The 13507-nt window shown below is 47.5% G+C and overlaps 1 protein-coding gene across 1 annotated transcript in view; it reads right to left on the bottom strand.

Annotated features, from left to right (window-relative positions):
• LOC147685196 (large ribosomal subunit protein mL55-like) overlaps window positions 1-13507 on the bottom strand; it is a 145942-nt gene that overhangs the window by 23364 nt on the left and 109071 nt on the right. The window lies entirely within an intron of this gene.

The following is a 13507-nucleotide window of genomic DNA, read 5'->3' as shown; positions in this document are numbered from 1 at the left end:
CTATCATGGGTTACTGGTGGTGGCAGATTTAGTGTTCCCTCTACCCGTTTTGCCCTGGGCTAGAAGTATTGTCCTACCTCCTCTGTCGTGTTCTTGTAAGCCAAGGAGAAAGGCGGCCCTTGGTCAAAACCATTTCTCTGGTCGAGGTCCCCCAGCTCTGCTGTCAGTGCTACTACATGCGCTCTAATCCTCTCAAGATTCCCTTCCTGAAGTTGGACTTTGTCCCATTTTAACCTGCGGTTGCCATTGCAAGGGACAACCTCGCTAGTTGTCTTCAAGGGGGCTTTGTTCCCACTTCCCTTTAATTTGCCCCATCTTATCTTCATACATAGGGGGTTATGGTCACTATGTATCACAACAACTAATATCTGGGGGTCAAAATTAGAAAAACAAGTTTGACAGTAAGAACCACTATACCGGACAGTAACAGTGAGAAATGATAGTTGAAAAGTGGTCAAGTCGAGGCTCAAGGGTACCAGGAGGGAAATATTGTTCCCATCAGAAGCCACACTGTACCGCCCTTGTTATCATCATATGGGATCTCCTTACCCAGGAGACAAGACGGCCGGTAAACATTACCGTGACCGAGATGTAGTATGAGGTATGAGAGCAGAACAGGAGAGTGTAGTAGTGGCTAATGAAAAAAGCAGTGTATAGTGATTTGGAGTGGAAAAGTGAAGGGTACTAAAATTAGGTGAGTGGGTGGTAAAAAGAATTTTAATAATAACCCCCAAACCCTAAGGTTAAAAGGCAGGTGTGGGTGCAGGTTTTAAATAATAACCGCACTTATTGGTGGTCGACATGTTTCAGCATATTGTAAGATTTTCTTAATGCATTCCTCAGGACCTATATATAGTACACTACTGCTTATGAAAAAATGAATTAAAAGATGTCACCTGGAAATCCAGGCGTGCTCAACCGTATACTGTCAGTGAAACGATAAGGGATCCAACATGTAAAACAAATCAACAAACAAACAAACAAATAACACAAAGCACGTTATTATTTGTATTCATAGTGACATTGCAATATGTTCAATCATACCTGATCATTATTTCGGGTATGCACTCACCCTTACGTGTAGGTTGAGGAGCTTCACCCCACCTGGCTGCAGCGCAGGTAAAAGGAGCACCGCTCTGTGAGAAATCACATAACGTTTAATCGAGCGGCTAGTGATAAGACACTAAACCATTTGAATAGCAAAATATACTTTGAGATGGCAGGTTATCTGAGCCTCTTATAACCAGGCTGGGCGTAAACGCCGTACTCTGTCATGACTCAGGAGCAACGACCACACAGTGGAGATAGTAAGAGCAAAAGGGCCGATCCGCGTCAGTTAAAGTCAGAGGACACTGACGGAATTCGCTTCATATTATGGATCGCGAAATAAAATCTAGCAGCGTGTCAGTTTAGCTACAGAAAGCGCACACACGAACTCCGCTATGTATTGTTGAGCAGCGTACAGAGTGGGAAAGCGCGCTTGAACAGCGCTGCGTGTGCTCGATAGCGGGCTGGCCTCTAGCGGCATGTACGCGCAGGGCGAGGCAGCCAAAGGTTACGCAAAATGCGTTGTGTGATGCGGTTACTCACCTAACCGTCGGCGTCTCCAGGCAGTCTTCAGTACTGCTCGGGGGGGCGCCGACCGCCGAGTGAGCTAGTGTTTTGTGTGCTTCACAAACCAAGCGTGATGACGAACAGTCACGTGACAGTAAGACTTCTGGGAGTTGTAGTCCACTATCGAGTATTGTCTCTATAAGAAGAAATGTTTTCTTAATGGTGCTACCAAAGTCAAAACTAAGTCTTATGATAAGTGCCATGATGCGCAGTGGTTTACATATAACTATTAGTAATACATTACTTGAACAAGATCATAACGGCACGAATCATATGAAGTGTGCACATATGCGCAGTGGGTTATAGATCACAGACGAATGTTCGTATGTCAATGCGCTCTTCACAGTGATTATGACGCGCTATTAATGCTGACTCTTCTTTAAATATGTGCCCTAATGTGCGATTGATTGCCAATAGCTGTTAATAGGCAGTGAAGACAGGTTCCTAAAGGGTATTGGATTTTTTATACAGTGCAAAGGCGTCAATGAGTGGAACATGATGATTACGACCATTCAGAGGGACATCCAGGGTATGGGTTCGTTAAGGCCCTCCTTGTCACTGTTGATGCGATATACCCATTTCTGTTCTATTTTGAACAAAAACCTGCTTATATCTGCGCATGAGTCTGGAATGTGTGGTTGTTCAAGGACTGTCCAGTAAAAATCTTCGGGACCATGGCCTTTCTCCAGGAAGTGTGCGGTCAGTCTGGTTGCTTGCTTGCGGCACCGCACGGTGCTTTTGTGTTCTTGGATACGTGTGCGTACCTTTCTAGTAGTCATACCGACATACCGTAGTTCACAAGGACATTTGATCAAATATATCAAGTTACTGCTGTTGCAATTAGTAAACTTGTTCTGTGTCCATGGGCGATTAGTGCCAATGTCAACTTCTGTAGATTTATTAGTCTGTGGGCAGACAGAGCAATTGCCACATGGGTGGTGACCAACCACAGCTGGTAAGTCCCACAGAGTGCCCACTTGTCTCTCTTCTTTGCTGCGTGGGCGTGTGTGAACCAGTTGATCCTTCAAGTTAGGTCCTCTTTTGTATGCGAACATGGGATGGGGAATATTGTCACCTCCAGTTTTTAGGATGGACCAGTGTTTCTTTATAATTTTCTGCAGCTGGTTGGATCGGCTGTTAAAGGTATTTACAAAGGCAATCCGGTCTGATTTTTCTTTCGGAGGGTTGATTGCAAGAAGGGCGTCCCTATGATTGTTAGAGGCCCTCTTTTTGGACTTACGAATGATTTTCTTAGGGTATCGTTTCTCCTTCAGTTGTTCCTCCAGGTTCTTAGAGTGTGTTTCGAAAGACTCCTTCTTTGAGCAATTTCTTTGTACCCTTAAGAACTGGCCAAAAGGTAAATTGTCCCTCAGGGCTTTTGGGTGGCAACTGTCATACCGCAACAATGCGTTCATGGCCATGGGTTTGCGATATAACTCAGACTCGATGCCAGTTGGGGTAGCGTGTAGTCTCAGATCAAGGAACGCCAGTGAAGTTCTACTGTGCTCGATGGTGAACTTCAGGTATTGGTTCACACTATTTAGCCAGCCATGAAAAGATATTAGTTGTTCTTCAGTGCCCCGCCACACTACCAAAATATCATCAATATAGCGTTTCCACACATGTATTGATGATAGGTATGGGTTGATGTTAGTAAATACATTCTGTTGTTCAAAATGGTGCACATATAGATTCGCCAGGCTCGGCGCGAAAACACTGCCCATGCTGGTCCCGGACGTTTGTAAATACAACGTGTCTTCAAAACGGAAGTAATTTTCTTTCATCGCCATTTCTGCCAATTGCATTATAAATGGTATTGGTGTCATCGATTGGTGGTTATTCTGCTCCAGAAGTGCTCCCACTACTTCTAGGGTCTCAGTCTGAGGGATCGAGGTGTATAAGGATTCGACATCGAACGATACTAAGATGTCAGTCTCCATATTGTATTGTATCGTCGGAAGGAGTCTTAGGACATCTTTGGTGTCTTGGAGAAAGGTGGGCATAGCTTTAACCATCTGGTTAAGGAAGTGGTCCACAAAAGTTGAAAGGGGTTCTAATACTGACCCAATGCCAGAGATAATTGGCCTACCGGGTGGTGGCCTTGTTGGTTTGTGGACTTTGGGCAAGCAATAAAAGTAAGGAATTGTAGGGTGTTGTGTGACCAAATATTGTCCTTCCTGTGAGGTTATCCATCCCTCGCTCGTGGCTTCTTCTACTAAGGCACTTATTCCGTTTTGTAGACCTTCAGTAGGATCCGATCTCAGTGGTAAATAGGATTTGCGGTCACTGAGCTGTCGCAGACACTCATTTCTGTACACTGTAGTGTCTAAAATTACAGTCGCTCCGCCTTTATCGGCCGGTTTAATGGTGATGTTTTCGTTAGAAGTGAGAGAACGCAAAGCTTGCTGTTCGTCTCTAGAGAGATTCATGAATGGCTTGACATCTTTTTTGTATAAATCCGTGACATCCTTTTCAACAGCCGTTTCAAAGGTAAGAACTTTAGGCGGTAGTGTGGCACTGGGTGGATTAAATGAGGAAGGTCACTTCAGGCCAGTGTTAATGTCCATGGAGATGGTCTCCGAAGTAGTTGTTTTCGCAAAGAAGTAATGCAACCTTATCTTCCTGAAAAGCTTCGAGAGTTCGATTTGGGCCAAAAAAGGATCACCTTTTTGAGTGGCCACGAATCCCAAGCCCTTGTTCAGGAGGAGTTCCTCATTGGTAGACAAGGTGTGTGAACTGAGGTTTATCACGATGCCGGCTGGTTGCTTGTTCCCGCAGCGTCTTGGGGGACTTTCTTCCCGCTGCGTAGACCCATCCCTGATTGTTGTGGGTTGTTCGTATCCGTGTTCCAATGGACATGTTGTTGTACCGCCCCTTGTCTCCTCCTGCCTCGGCCTCGTCTCTGGCCAAAACCTAAAAAAGGAAACGATCCCGGGCCTTGTTGCATCTGTGGTGGAAAAAAGGGTGGACCCATTTGGGGAGGGCAGTTCGGACCCATCATCCATGGGTTGATGGGCCACCATGGTTGGTGGTTACCAAAGTTTTGTGATTGGTTTCTCCAATTTCTCTTATTTCCACGACCTCGCGGGGCTTGATTGGATGATCCGGTCTGTGATGCATCTGAGTCACTGGATGTCCCATCTGAACTGGAAGTGCCATAGTTTGAACCGCCCCGTTTGCCACTGCGACTGAATATGGGTGCTGTATAGCTGTCGCTACTGTAAGGATATATTTTCTCCATTGAGAATTTCTCCAGATCCTTTTTAAACTTTTCTAAATTTGTGGATAAGATTGATTCCTTGAAATCCTTATTGGTCTTATCCGTGTCGTCCTGTCCCTTCTTAAACTGTCCACTTTTAAGAGTGGCTTTTATGTGGCCTTCGAGCACCTGAATCTCAATTAAGATGTTATCCGCGACTCTTTTCGCGGTTTTTATGATCAGGACTAGCCAATCTCTCGTACATCTCCAGGCTATCAGTGCCCAATCTTTAAGAAATTGTTTATCGTCAAGAAAGAGGCGTGGTGCATTATTGACGATGAGGCCTGTGGGTGCACAGTTGCCCCTAAGATATTGGGCCATGATGATGCCATGAACAGAAGTTCGAGAATGGGATTTCTTTAGGATCAAGACTTTGTTCCAATTATCATCATTGTTTACTGCCTGAGGTGGAGCGGACACATTGTCCAGAAGGCTAGGGTTTTCATCTAAGATGTTTTGTACTTCGGCACTTTCGAATGCTAGTCCCCAGTTGGTAGCCATCGCTCCGAGTAGACAGGTGAAACAGTCAAGCCTCAAAGCGAGATACTCAAAGTATATTTTATTGCATCGGTGACCAGTGTGGTCAACCAAAGGATTTAAAAAGACCCACAGCCTTAGCTGTACTAGTAACACAACAACAACAAGTGAGGAGGGTCTAAGGGCAAGTTTACCGACCAACCAGATATATGCCCCTAACACAATGTATCACAACAACTAATATCTGGGGGTCAAAATTAGAAAAACAAGTTTGACAGTAAGAACCACTATACCGGACAGTAACAGTGAGAAATGATAGTTGAAAAGTGGTCAAGTCGAGGCTCAAGGGTACCAGGAGGGAAATATTGTTCCCATCAGAAGCCACACTGTACCGCCCTTGTTATCATCATATGGGATCTCCTTACCCAGGAGACAAGACGGCCGGTAAACATTACCGTGACCGAGATGTAGTATGAGGTATGAGAGCAGAACAGGAGAGTGTAGTAGTGGCTAATGAAAAAAGCAGTGTATAGTGATTTGGAGTGGAAAAGTGAAGGGTACTAAAATTAGGTGAGTGGGTGGTAAAAAGAATTTTAATAATAACCCCCAAACCCTAAGGTTAAAAGGCAGGTGTGGGTGCAGGTTTTAAATAATAACCGCACTTATTGGTGGTCGACATGTTTCAGCATATTGTAAGATTTTCTTAATGCATTCCTCAGGACCTATATATAGTACACTACTGCTTATGAAAAAATGAATTAAAAGATGTCACCTGGAAATCCAGGCGTGCTCAACCGTATACTGTCAGTGAAACGATAAGGGATCCAACATGTAAAACAAATCAACAAACAAACAAACAAATAACACAAAGCACGTTATTATTTGTATTCATAGTGACATTGCAATATGTTCAATCATACCTGATCATTATTTCGGGTATGCACTCACCCTTACGTGTAGGTTGAGGAGCTTCACCCCACCTGGCTGCAGCGCAGGTAAAAGGAGCACCGCTCTGTGAGAAATCACATAACGTTTAATCGAGCGGCTAGTGATAAGACACTAAACCATTTGAATAGCAAAATATACTTTGAGATGGCAGGTTATCTGAGCCTCTTATAACCAGGCTGGGCGTAAACGCCGTACTCTGTCATGACTCAGGAGCAACGACCACACAGTGGAGATAGTAAGAGCAAAAGGGCCGATCCGCGTCAGTTAAAGTCAGAGGACACTGACGGAATTCGCTTCATATTATGGATCGCGAAATAAAATCTAGCAGCGTGTCAGTTTAGCTACAGAAAGCGCACACACGAACTCCGCTATGTATTGTTGAGCAGCGTACAGAGTGGGAAAGCGCGCTTGAACAGCGCTGCGTGTGCTCGATAGCGGGCTGGCCTCTAGCGGCATGTACGCGCAGGGCGAGGCAGCCAAAGGTTACGCAAAATGCGTTGTGTGATGCGGTTACTCACCTAACCGTCGGCGTCTCCAGGCAGTCTTCAGTACTGCTCGGGGGGGCGCCGACCGCCGAGTGAGCTAGTGTTTTGTGTGCTTCACAAACCAAGCGTGATGACGAACAGTCACGTGACAGTAAGACTTCTGGGAGTTGTAGTCCACTATCGAGTATTGTCTCTATAAGAAGAAATGTTTTCTTAATGGTGCTACCAAAGTCAAAACTAAGTCTTATGATAAGTGCCACACCTGCACCCACACCTGCCTTTTAACCTTAGGGTTTGGGGGTTATTATTAAAATTCTTTTTACCACCCACTCACCTAATTTTAGTACCCTTCACTTTTCCACTCCAAATCACTATACACTGCTTTTTTCATTAGCCACTACTACACTCTCCTGTTCTGCTCTCATACCTCATACTACATCTCGGTCACGGTAATGTTTACCGGCCGTCTTGTCTCCTGGGTAAGGAGATCCCATATGATGATAACAAGGGCGGTACAGTGTGGCTTCTGATGGGAACAATATTTCCCTCCTGGTACCCTTGAGCCTCGACTTGACCACTTTTCAACTATCATTTCTCACTGTTACTGTCCGGTATAGTGGTTCTTACTGTCAAACTTGTTTTTCTAATTTTGACCCCCAGATATTAGTTGTTGTGATACATTGTGTTAGGGGCATATATCTGGTTGGTCGGTAAACTTGCCCTTAGACCCTCCTCACTTGTTGTTGTTGGGTTATGGTCACTATCCTGCGAGGGTATGACCTCCATATCTACTAGGTCGCACCACAGTGTAAAATCCAGTAGGATGTAGTTGATTCTGGACGGGCCGTTAGGCCTATTAAAGGTCATTGCTCCATCACGGTCAGAGATTGTCCTATCATTTACTGCTCTTAGATTAAATTCCATGGTCAGGGCATTGATCTGAATTCCCCTGGCTGACCATTTTCTAAGTGGAGCTAATGAGAGAGCTGGGATAGACCATCTAGAGTCCTCCTCCTCTATACCCAGGGGGTCGTCCCTAGATAGGGGTTCGGATGTACAGTTGAAATCGCCTCCCACTAAGATTTTAGAGGTTGTGGGACATTTGGCTAATATCTGTTCTAGGATCGTGAGTGTATCTGAGGTTGTAACCCCCGGAGTCCCTCTAGAGTAGATGTTAAGAAGGTCTATCCTCTTCCCCTTGCTGTGACCTGGGAAAGAGATATGCAAGATATCCCTGGTCCCTGTTTCGTGGATGGTAATGTCCCAGTTCAAACCAATTTTTACCCAGATGTGGAGTCCACCCGCCGGTCTACCCTTGCCACAACTTGATGCAGGCACGAAGAAGGTTGCATAGCCGGATTTGTGCACTGGGAGCAAGCTCCAGGTTTCTTGGAACATGCATACATCAAACATCTCAATGAACACATTCCATTCTGGCAAAAGCAACTTTTTTTGCAACCCAGCCACGTTCCAGGATAGCAAATGGATTACCCTGTCGTCTGCAACAGACAAGTCCGAGGTGATTCCATTATTCCCTCCCTGCTCACAGGACTTAGGCTCACTAGTATCTTGTAATGGACTAACTGGTTCCAGGGGTAAGTTGATATCACCAATGCCCCTCAAGATCTTTGTTTGTGGGGTGGCAGCAGCCCCAGAGATATCACAGAAATGGGGAGCTAAAGGGTCCACGCTCCCAGTCGCACAGTTGGTCGCGGCTATAGGGATCGTGTTCCCCCTGTTTGAGAGACATGGTGGTAGTTCATGTCAATCCACCATGTCCAGGCAACTAAACCTATTCATGATCGGGAAGCCCCCCCCCCCCCCAGTTGTCCCTATAATCTGGCTCTGTCGGAGGGTAGTCCCCCCCAAGGCCCCTGATTCTAACCCCAGTCACTATGCCCTACTCTGTGCCAATTGCTGTTAACTCTAGGGTCCAGAGTGGGCCCACTCATTGGGGGGTAGAAGGACAGTTGTCTGGTGGCTATACCCTCAAATCTTTCTTGTGTATCCCATGCACAAACTTGAGCAGCAGTGTGTGGGTCGGCGAAATTGATTATCACACAATCTCCCTTGACAGATTTCCTCTGGTGCCTCAGCCATGCCACCCTCCTCACTGTCAAGATCTTGCTTCTGCGATGTGGGGGTAAGGGCCGGTTTTGGTTAAGCCCGTGTCGGACCTTATTATGAAGTGACCAATTGGTTTCCTCATGGGGGGCCTCCAGTTCTGGGACCCCCGTCATAACGACCACGAACGGTGTAGCCTCCGGGAGGTTCACCGCTGTCCCTCTGGCCGCTACTCCACCATTTTTGTTCCCCATTGGCGGCGTGTTGTGTACCCTTGTTGGAATGGCCCCTTCACCGGGAATATTGAGGCCTAGGTTGGGTATACCTTCCTTTTCCCCTCTTTTCAACAACTGGGGTTGGGTTAGGTTTGGAGTTAGCCACTACTAAAGGCGTTTTTTTTGGGGCTTGTGCGCTAGCTTTTTTACTGCTTGTTGTGTTGCTCCCATCTTTCTGGGCCCCTGGGATTTTTTGATAGATAGGCTTGGAAAAGAGATCAGCTAGTTGCTTTTCCATATGGGATAACCTATTCTCTATAGGTGCGAGATAACATTTAAAGAGCTCTTCTAATTGTAGCAGAATTAGGGTGTCTATCGCTTCCCAACTAGCAGTTCTCCCAACCGGGCTAGTTTGACCTTCTAGATTCCCTGCAGTCCCTGTTCTAACAACACTAACCTGGGGGTCCGGGTTTAGGTTTGGTTTAGGGGTGACAACCTTGGTATTCTTTTTCAGATTTCGTCCCCTTCCCCTCCTGTTTTTCGGTTTCTGTTTTTTGGGGATGGCGCCCTCCCTCCTGCCCCTCAGTGTGGTAGCGCTAGTGTCTCCATGAGTAGGGCTGATAGCTAACTCCGGAGTGTTTTCCAGATCTGTACTCAGTAGCGAGGCACATGATAGATGAGACGCAGATAGATCTACCATATTAGGCAAACTACATCTCTCAGCATGTACCTCTGCCTGAACATCTATAAGGCCCACCGCCTCCATAGGGTCAGGGGTTTTGGCCGCTGCAAATGGACCCATAGAAGATCTTTTCTTTGCCATGGCTAGGTCCTGGGACACCCTACGCTCCATTAGCGTGATCCCTTGATCTATAAAAGTTTTGGCCCCTATGATAAAGTTGTCCAAGGTGCCTGTAGATAGGGGCCCTCCTGCAGCAGTTTTGCTTCTGCTCCCTCGGGTAGACATTCTCAGGGGTAGAGATCACCAGACGTAGCAGTATGAACGTGCATGGAAATGTACGTATGATTACAATGTCTGCATACTGCAACTCACCAACCCAGGCGGGGAGTAAACGTTAGAGGGCTGGCCCAGCCCAGCCTCCACCGGTCTCGAACGGGACCGCCCTTGGCCCGAGCTTCGCCCCGGCGTCCTGCTCGGCAGGGGGAAGGTCAAATTTGTAGGTCGCATGGAGGGCCGTGGGCGGGGCTAGCAGGGGGCGCCGGCAAGCAGTAGGACGCCGTGCAGGGACTCCTGATCAAGCGAGTCCCTGCTGCGCTCCTCCCCTACAGGTGTTGGTCACGCCCACAGGTCACACAGGTTCCTCAGCAGCCCCTCCACACACTCAGCGCCGCGAAGCGGCACCCGTGAAGCGGGTGCAGCGAGTCTTGGCGCAGGGCAAGGCAAGTCCGTCTGCACAAGGGATTGCAGCACTAGCCACCTCCAGGTGAGTCCACTCGCTGAAATCACATCCAAGCTGGGTGGCCTGCTGGTTTGGGGCAAGGATGGGCCGAGATGGGGCACTGGGAGGGATGTTCGTTCGAGCGGTGCGCTCAGGGGGTACCTTGAGCCAAAACTGACCTAGTCCGTTTGGCCTCGGTTGCCACCCCGGGCTCTTACTTAGCGGCTACCTCTAACGGCAGCCGCGCTCGTGCTTTGTCCCTGCCCTCTACTCCCACTCACTTGCCTCTTAGTCTCTTGATGGCAGCCAAGAAAGGTTCGAGGAAAGGTCCAAGGAAAGGACCAAGAGAAGTCCAGGAGGGTCTAGGAGGGGGAAGGTTTCCCAGATGGAGGGGGCTGGGGCGTTGCTGATACTGGCCCTGGCCCTGGAACACAGCAAAGCAGCCAACTACAGCAAGCGACGAGCTTGCAAGGCACAGCGCAGGGAGCAACTTACTGGGCTGCCTCCTGGGAACCGCCGGGCACCATCAACAGACAGGTTATTTGCCCCTTGACTCACCGACCGGCTACTTCCTTCTTCCTTCTTGGTGGCTCTGGGCTGGCCGGAGCGTCCAGACGGTTAGCAGGGGCGGGAGCAAGGTCCAAGTCTCGGCTTCTTGGCCTCCCATCTGTGCAGCTGAAGGAGAGCCGGAGAGCCGAAAATCAAAGCAGTCAGGGTGCGGGTGCACGGTGGCTTGGGCCTAAGGCTGTGGTCAGATAACCCCCGAGATAACCGGTCCCGCCAAGCTCCTGCTCGCACGGCGTCCGTCTGCTCAGCGTCTGTCGATAGGGTCGCGCACACGCTCGCCACCTAGTGGTCAGCCTCTCACGTCACGTCAGTAAAACTGTAAGTCTGTGCAGATTTAATCATAATTTCAAATGAAAATGTCTGTAATGGCAATCCCAGAGATAACAGGTCCCGCCAAGCTCCTGCTCGCACGGCGTCTGTCCGCTCAGCGTCTGTCGATAGGGCAGCGCACACGCTCGCCACCTAGTGGTCAGCCTCTCACGTCACGTCAGTAAAACTGTAAGTCTGTGCAGATTTAATCATAATTTCAAATGAAAATGTCTGTAATGGCAATCCCAGAGATAACAGGTCCGCCAAGCTCGTGCTCGCACGGCGTCTGTCCGCTCAGCGTCTGTCGATAGGGCCGCGCACACGCTCGCCACCTAGTGGTCAGCCTCTCACATCACGTCAGTAAAACTGTAGGTCTGTGCAGATTTAATCATAATTTCAAATGAAAATGTCTGTAATGGCAATGCGCTATCACACCATGCATACTCCACTCTACGCTACTCCACTTTAGTCCACTCTATCCCACTCCCCGACACTATACTCCACTCTGTCCCACTCCGCAACACTTTACTCCACTCTATGCCATTCTACTCTGACACTATACTCCACTCTTCGCCACTCCACTCTATAACACACAACTCTATAACACTGTACAACATGCCACAACACTGGTTTACTCCACTCTACTCCCTTCCACCACACACTATGCCACTTAACTCTACCTAGCTCCACTGAACACTTTACTCCATCTACGTTCATTCTAAGTTACTCCACTCTTTTCCACACCTCTCTATAACACTCCACCCTACTCCACAACACTCTGCTCAATGCCCCTCCACTCTACACCCCTCCAAGACAATCCACTTTATTTCACTCTATGCCACTCCAAGACACTATAACACACGTCACTCCACACCACCCTACTCTATTCCATTCCACTTTATAAAACACTACTCAACTCCATCACACTAAACGCCACTCCACAACACTCTACTCCACTTTACGCCACTCCACAACACTCCACTCCACTCCATGTCACTCCATTCTATGATACTCCATGCCACTTACTCAACTCTACACCACTCCATGACACACTACTCCATTCTATAACACTCTATGACACTCTACACCACTCACACCCTCAACGCTACTCCGCTTTGTGCCCCTCCATTCTCCGCCACTCCACTCTGCAGACCTCCACTCTACCACACTCTACACCGCTCCACGACACACCTCTCAACGACACTCCACACCACTTTATGTCACTCCACAACACTACTCCACGCCACTCAACTCTATGCCACTCCACTGTATGAAACTCTAGGTCATGCCAAGACACCTCAGACTACACTACACTCTACGAAACCTTGCTCTACTGTACAACACTCTACCCCACTCACTCTGCAACACTCCATGTCCCTCCAAGCTGAGACTCTCTACTTCACTCTACTTCATGTCACACTGGTAAGAGTATCACTAACATCAATCTCATTATCCATTTATCCAGTTTCCCTCTTTGGCAAAGGCAAACGTGTGCTAGGATTCTGAGTACTGCAGCATTTAAATGAAATGTTCCCTGCTGTCAAGATTGTTTGCTCATATTTAGTGAAGCGGCTATTTGTGAGATGCTGAGTGCATGTACAAGTTAGCAATTGTCTCAATTGAATGTGGGCCCAACATAATAAGTCTATAACCCATCATAAATGCCACACACTGTTCAATTGCCAAATAATTTGCTACAATATTTTTCATGCAACATTAGAACAGCAACTACTGAATCCAGTGCTTGGCTGGTCCATGCTGGTAGGTAAAAGCAGAAAGTGCATACCTTTCTCTTTCGTGTCCGAATAAATAATAATCTTTCTCATAAATCCGAAGCAGCCGTGTTACACAAACTGTGTCTGAGCTCTAGGAAGGCTCATATGCACTCATCAAACCAAGGTACCGTATCACCAACATAATTGTGCGCCAGCCTCTGTAGGGGCTTCACAATCACAAACTAATTGAAACCCACCGACGACAGTAGCCAGCTATTCCTAGAAACATCTTCACTTCTCTCTGTGCTATTTAGTGGGCTCAGTATCAATATTGCAGAAATGTATTAGTTGAACTCTTTTTTTACTTGGTTCTCATATTTGGTGTCCCAAATAAATGACTTGTTTTTGGCAGTGCTGCTTTTTTAACAGGGGACATTTTATGCCCATTTTCAGC

The sequence above is a fragment of the Lissotriton vulgaris genome, chromosome 10, assembly GCF_964263255.1.
Source record: "Lissotriton vulgaris chromosome 10, aLisVul1.2, whole genome shotgun sequence".
Classification (NCBI taxonomy): Eukaryota; Metazoa; Chordata; class Amphibia; order Caudata; family Salamandridae; genus Lissotriton; species Lissotriton vulgaris.
This window is presented reverse-complemented; position numbering and strand designations above follow the sequence as displayed.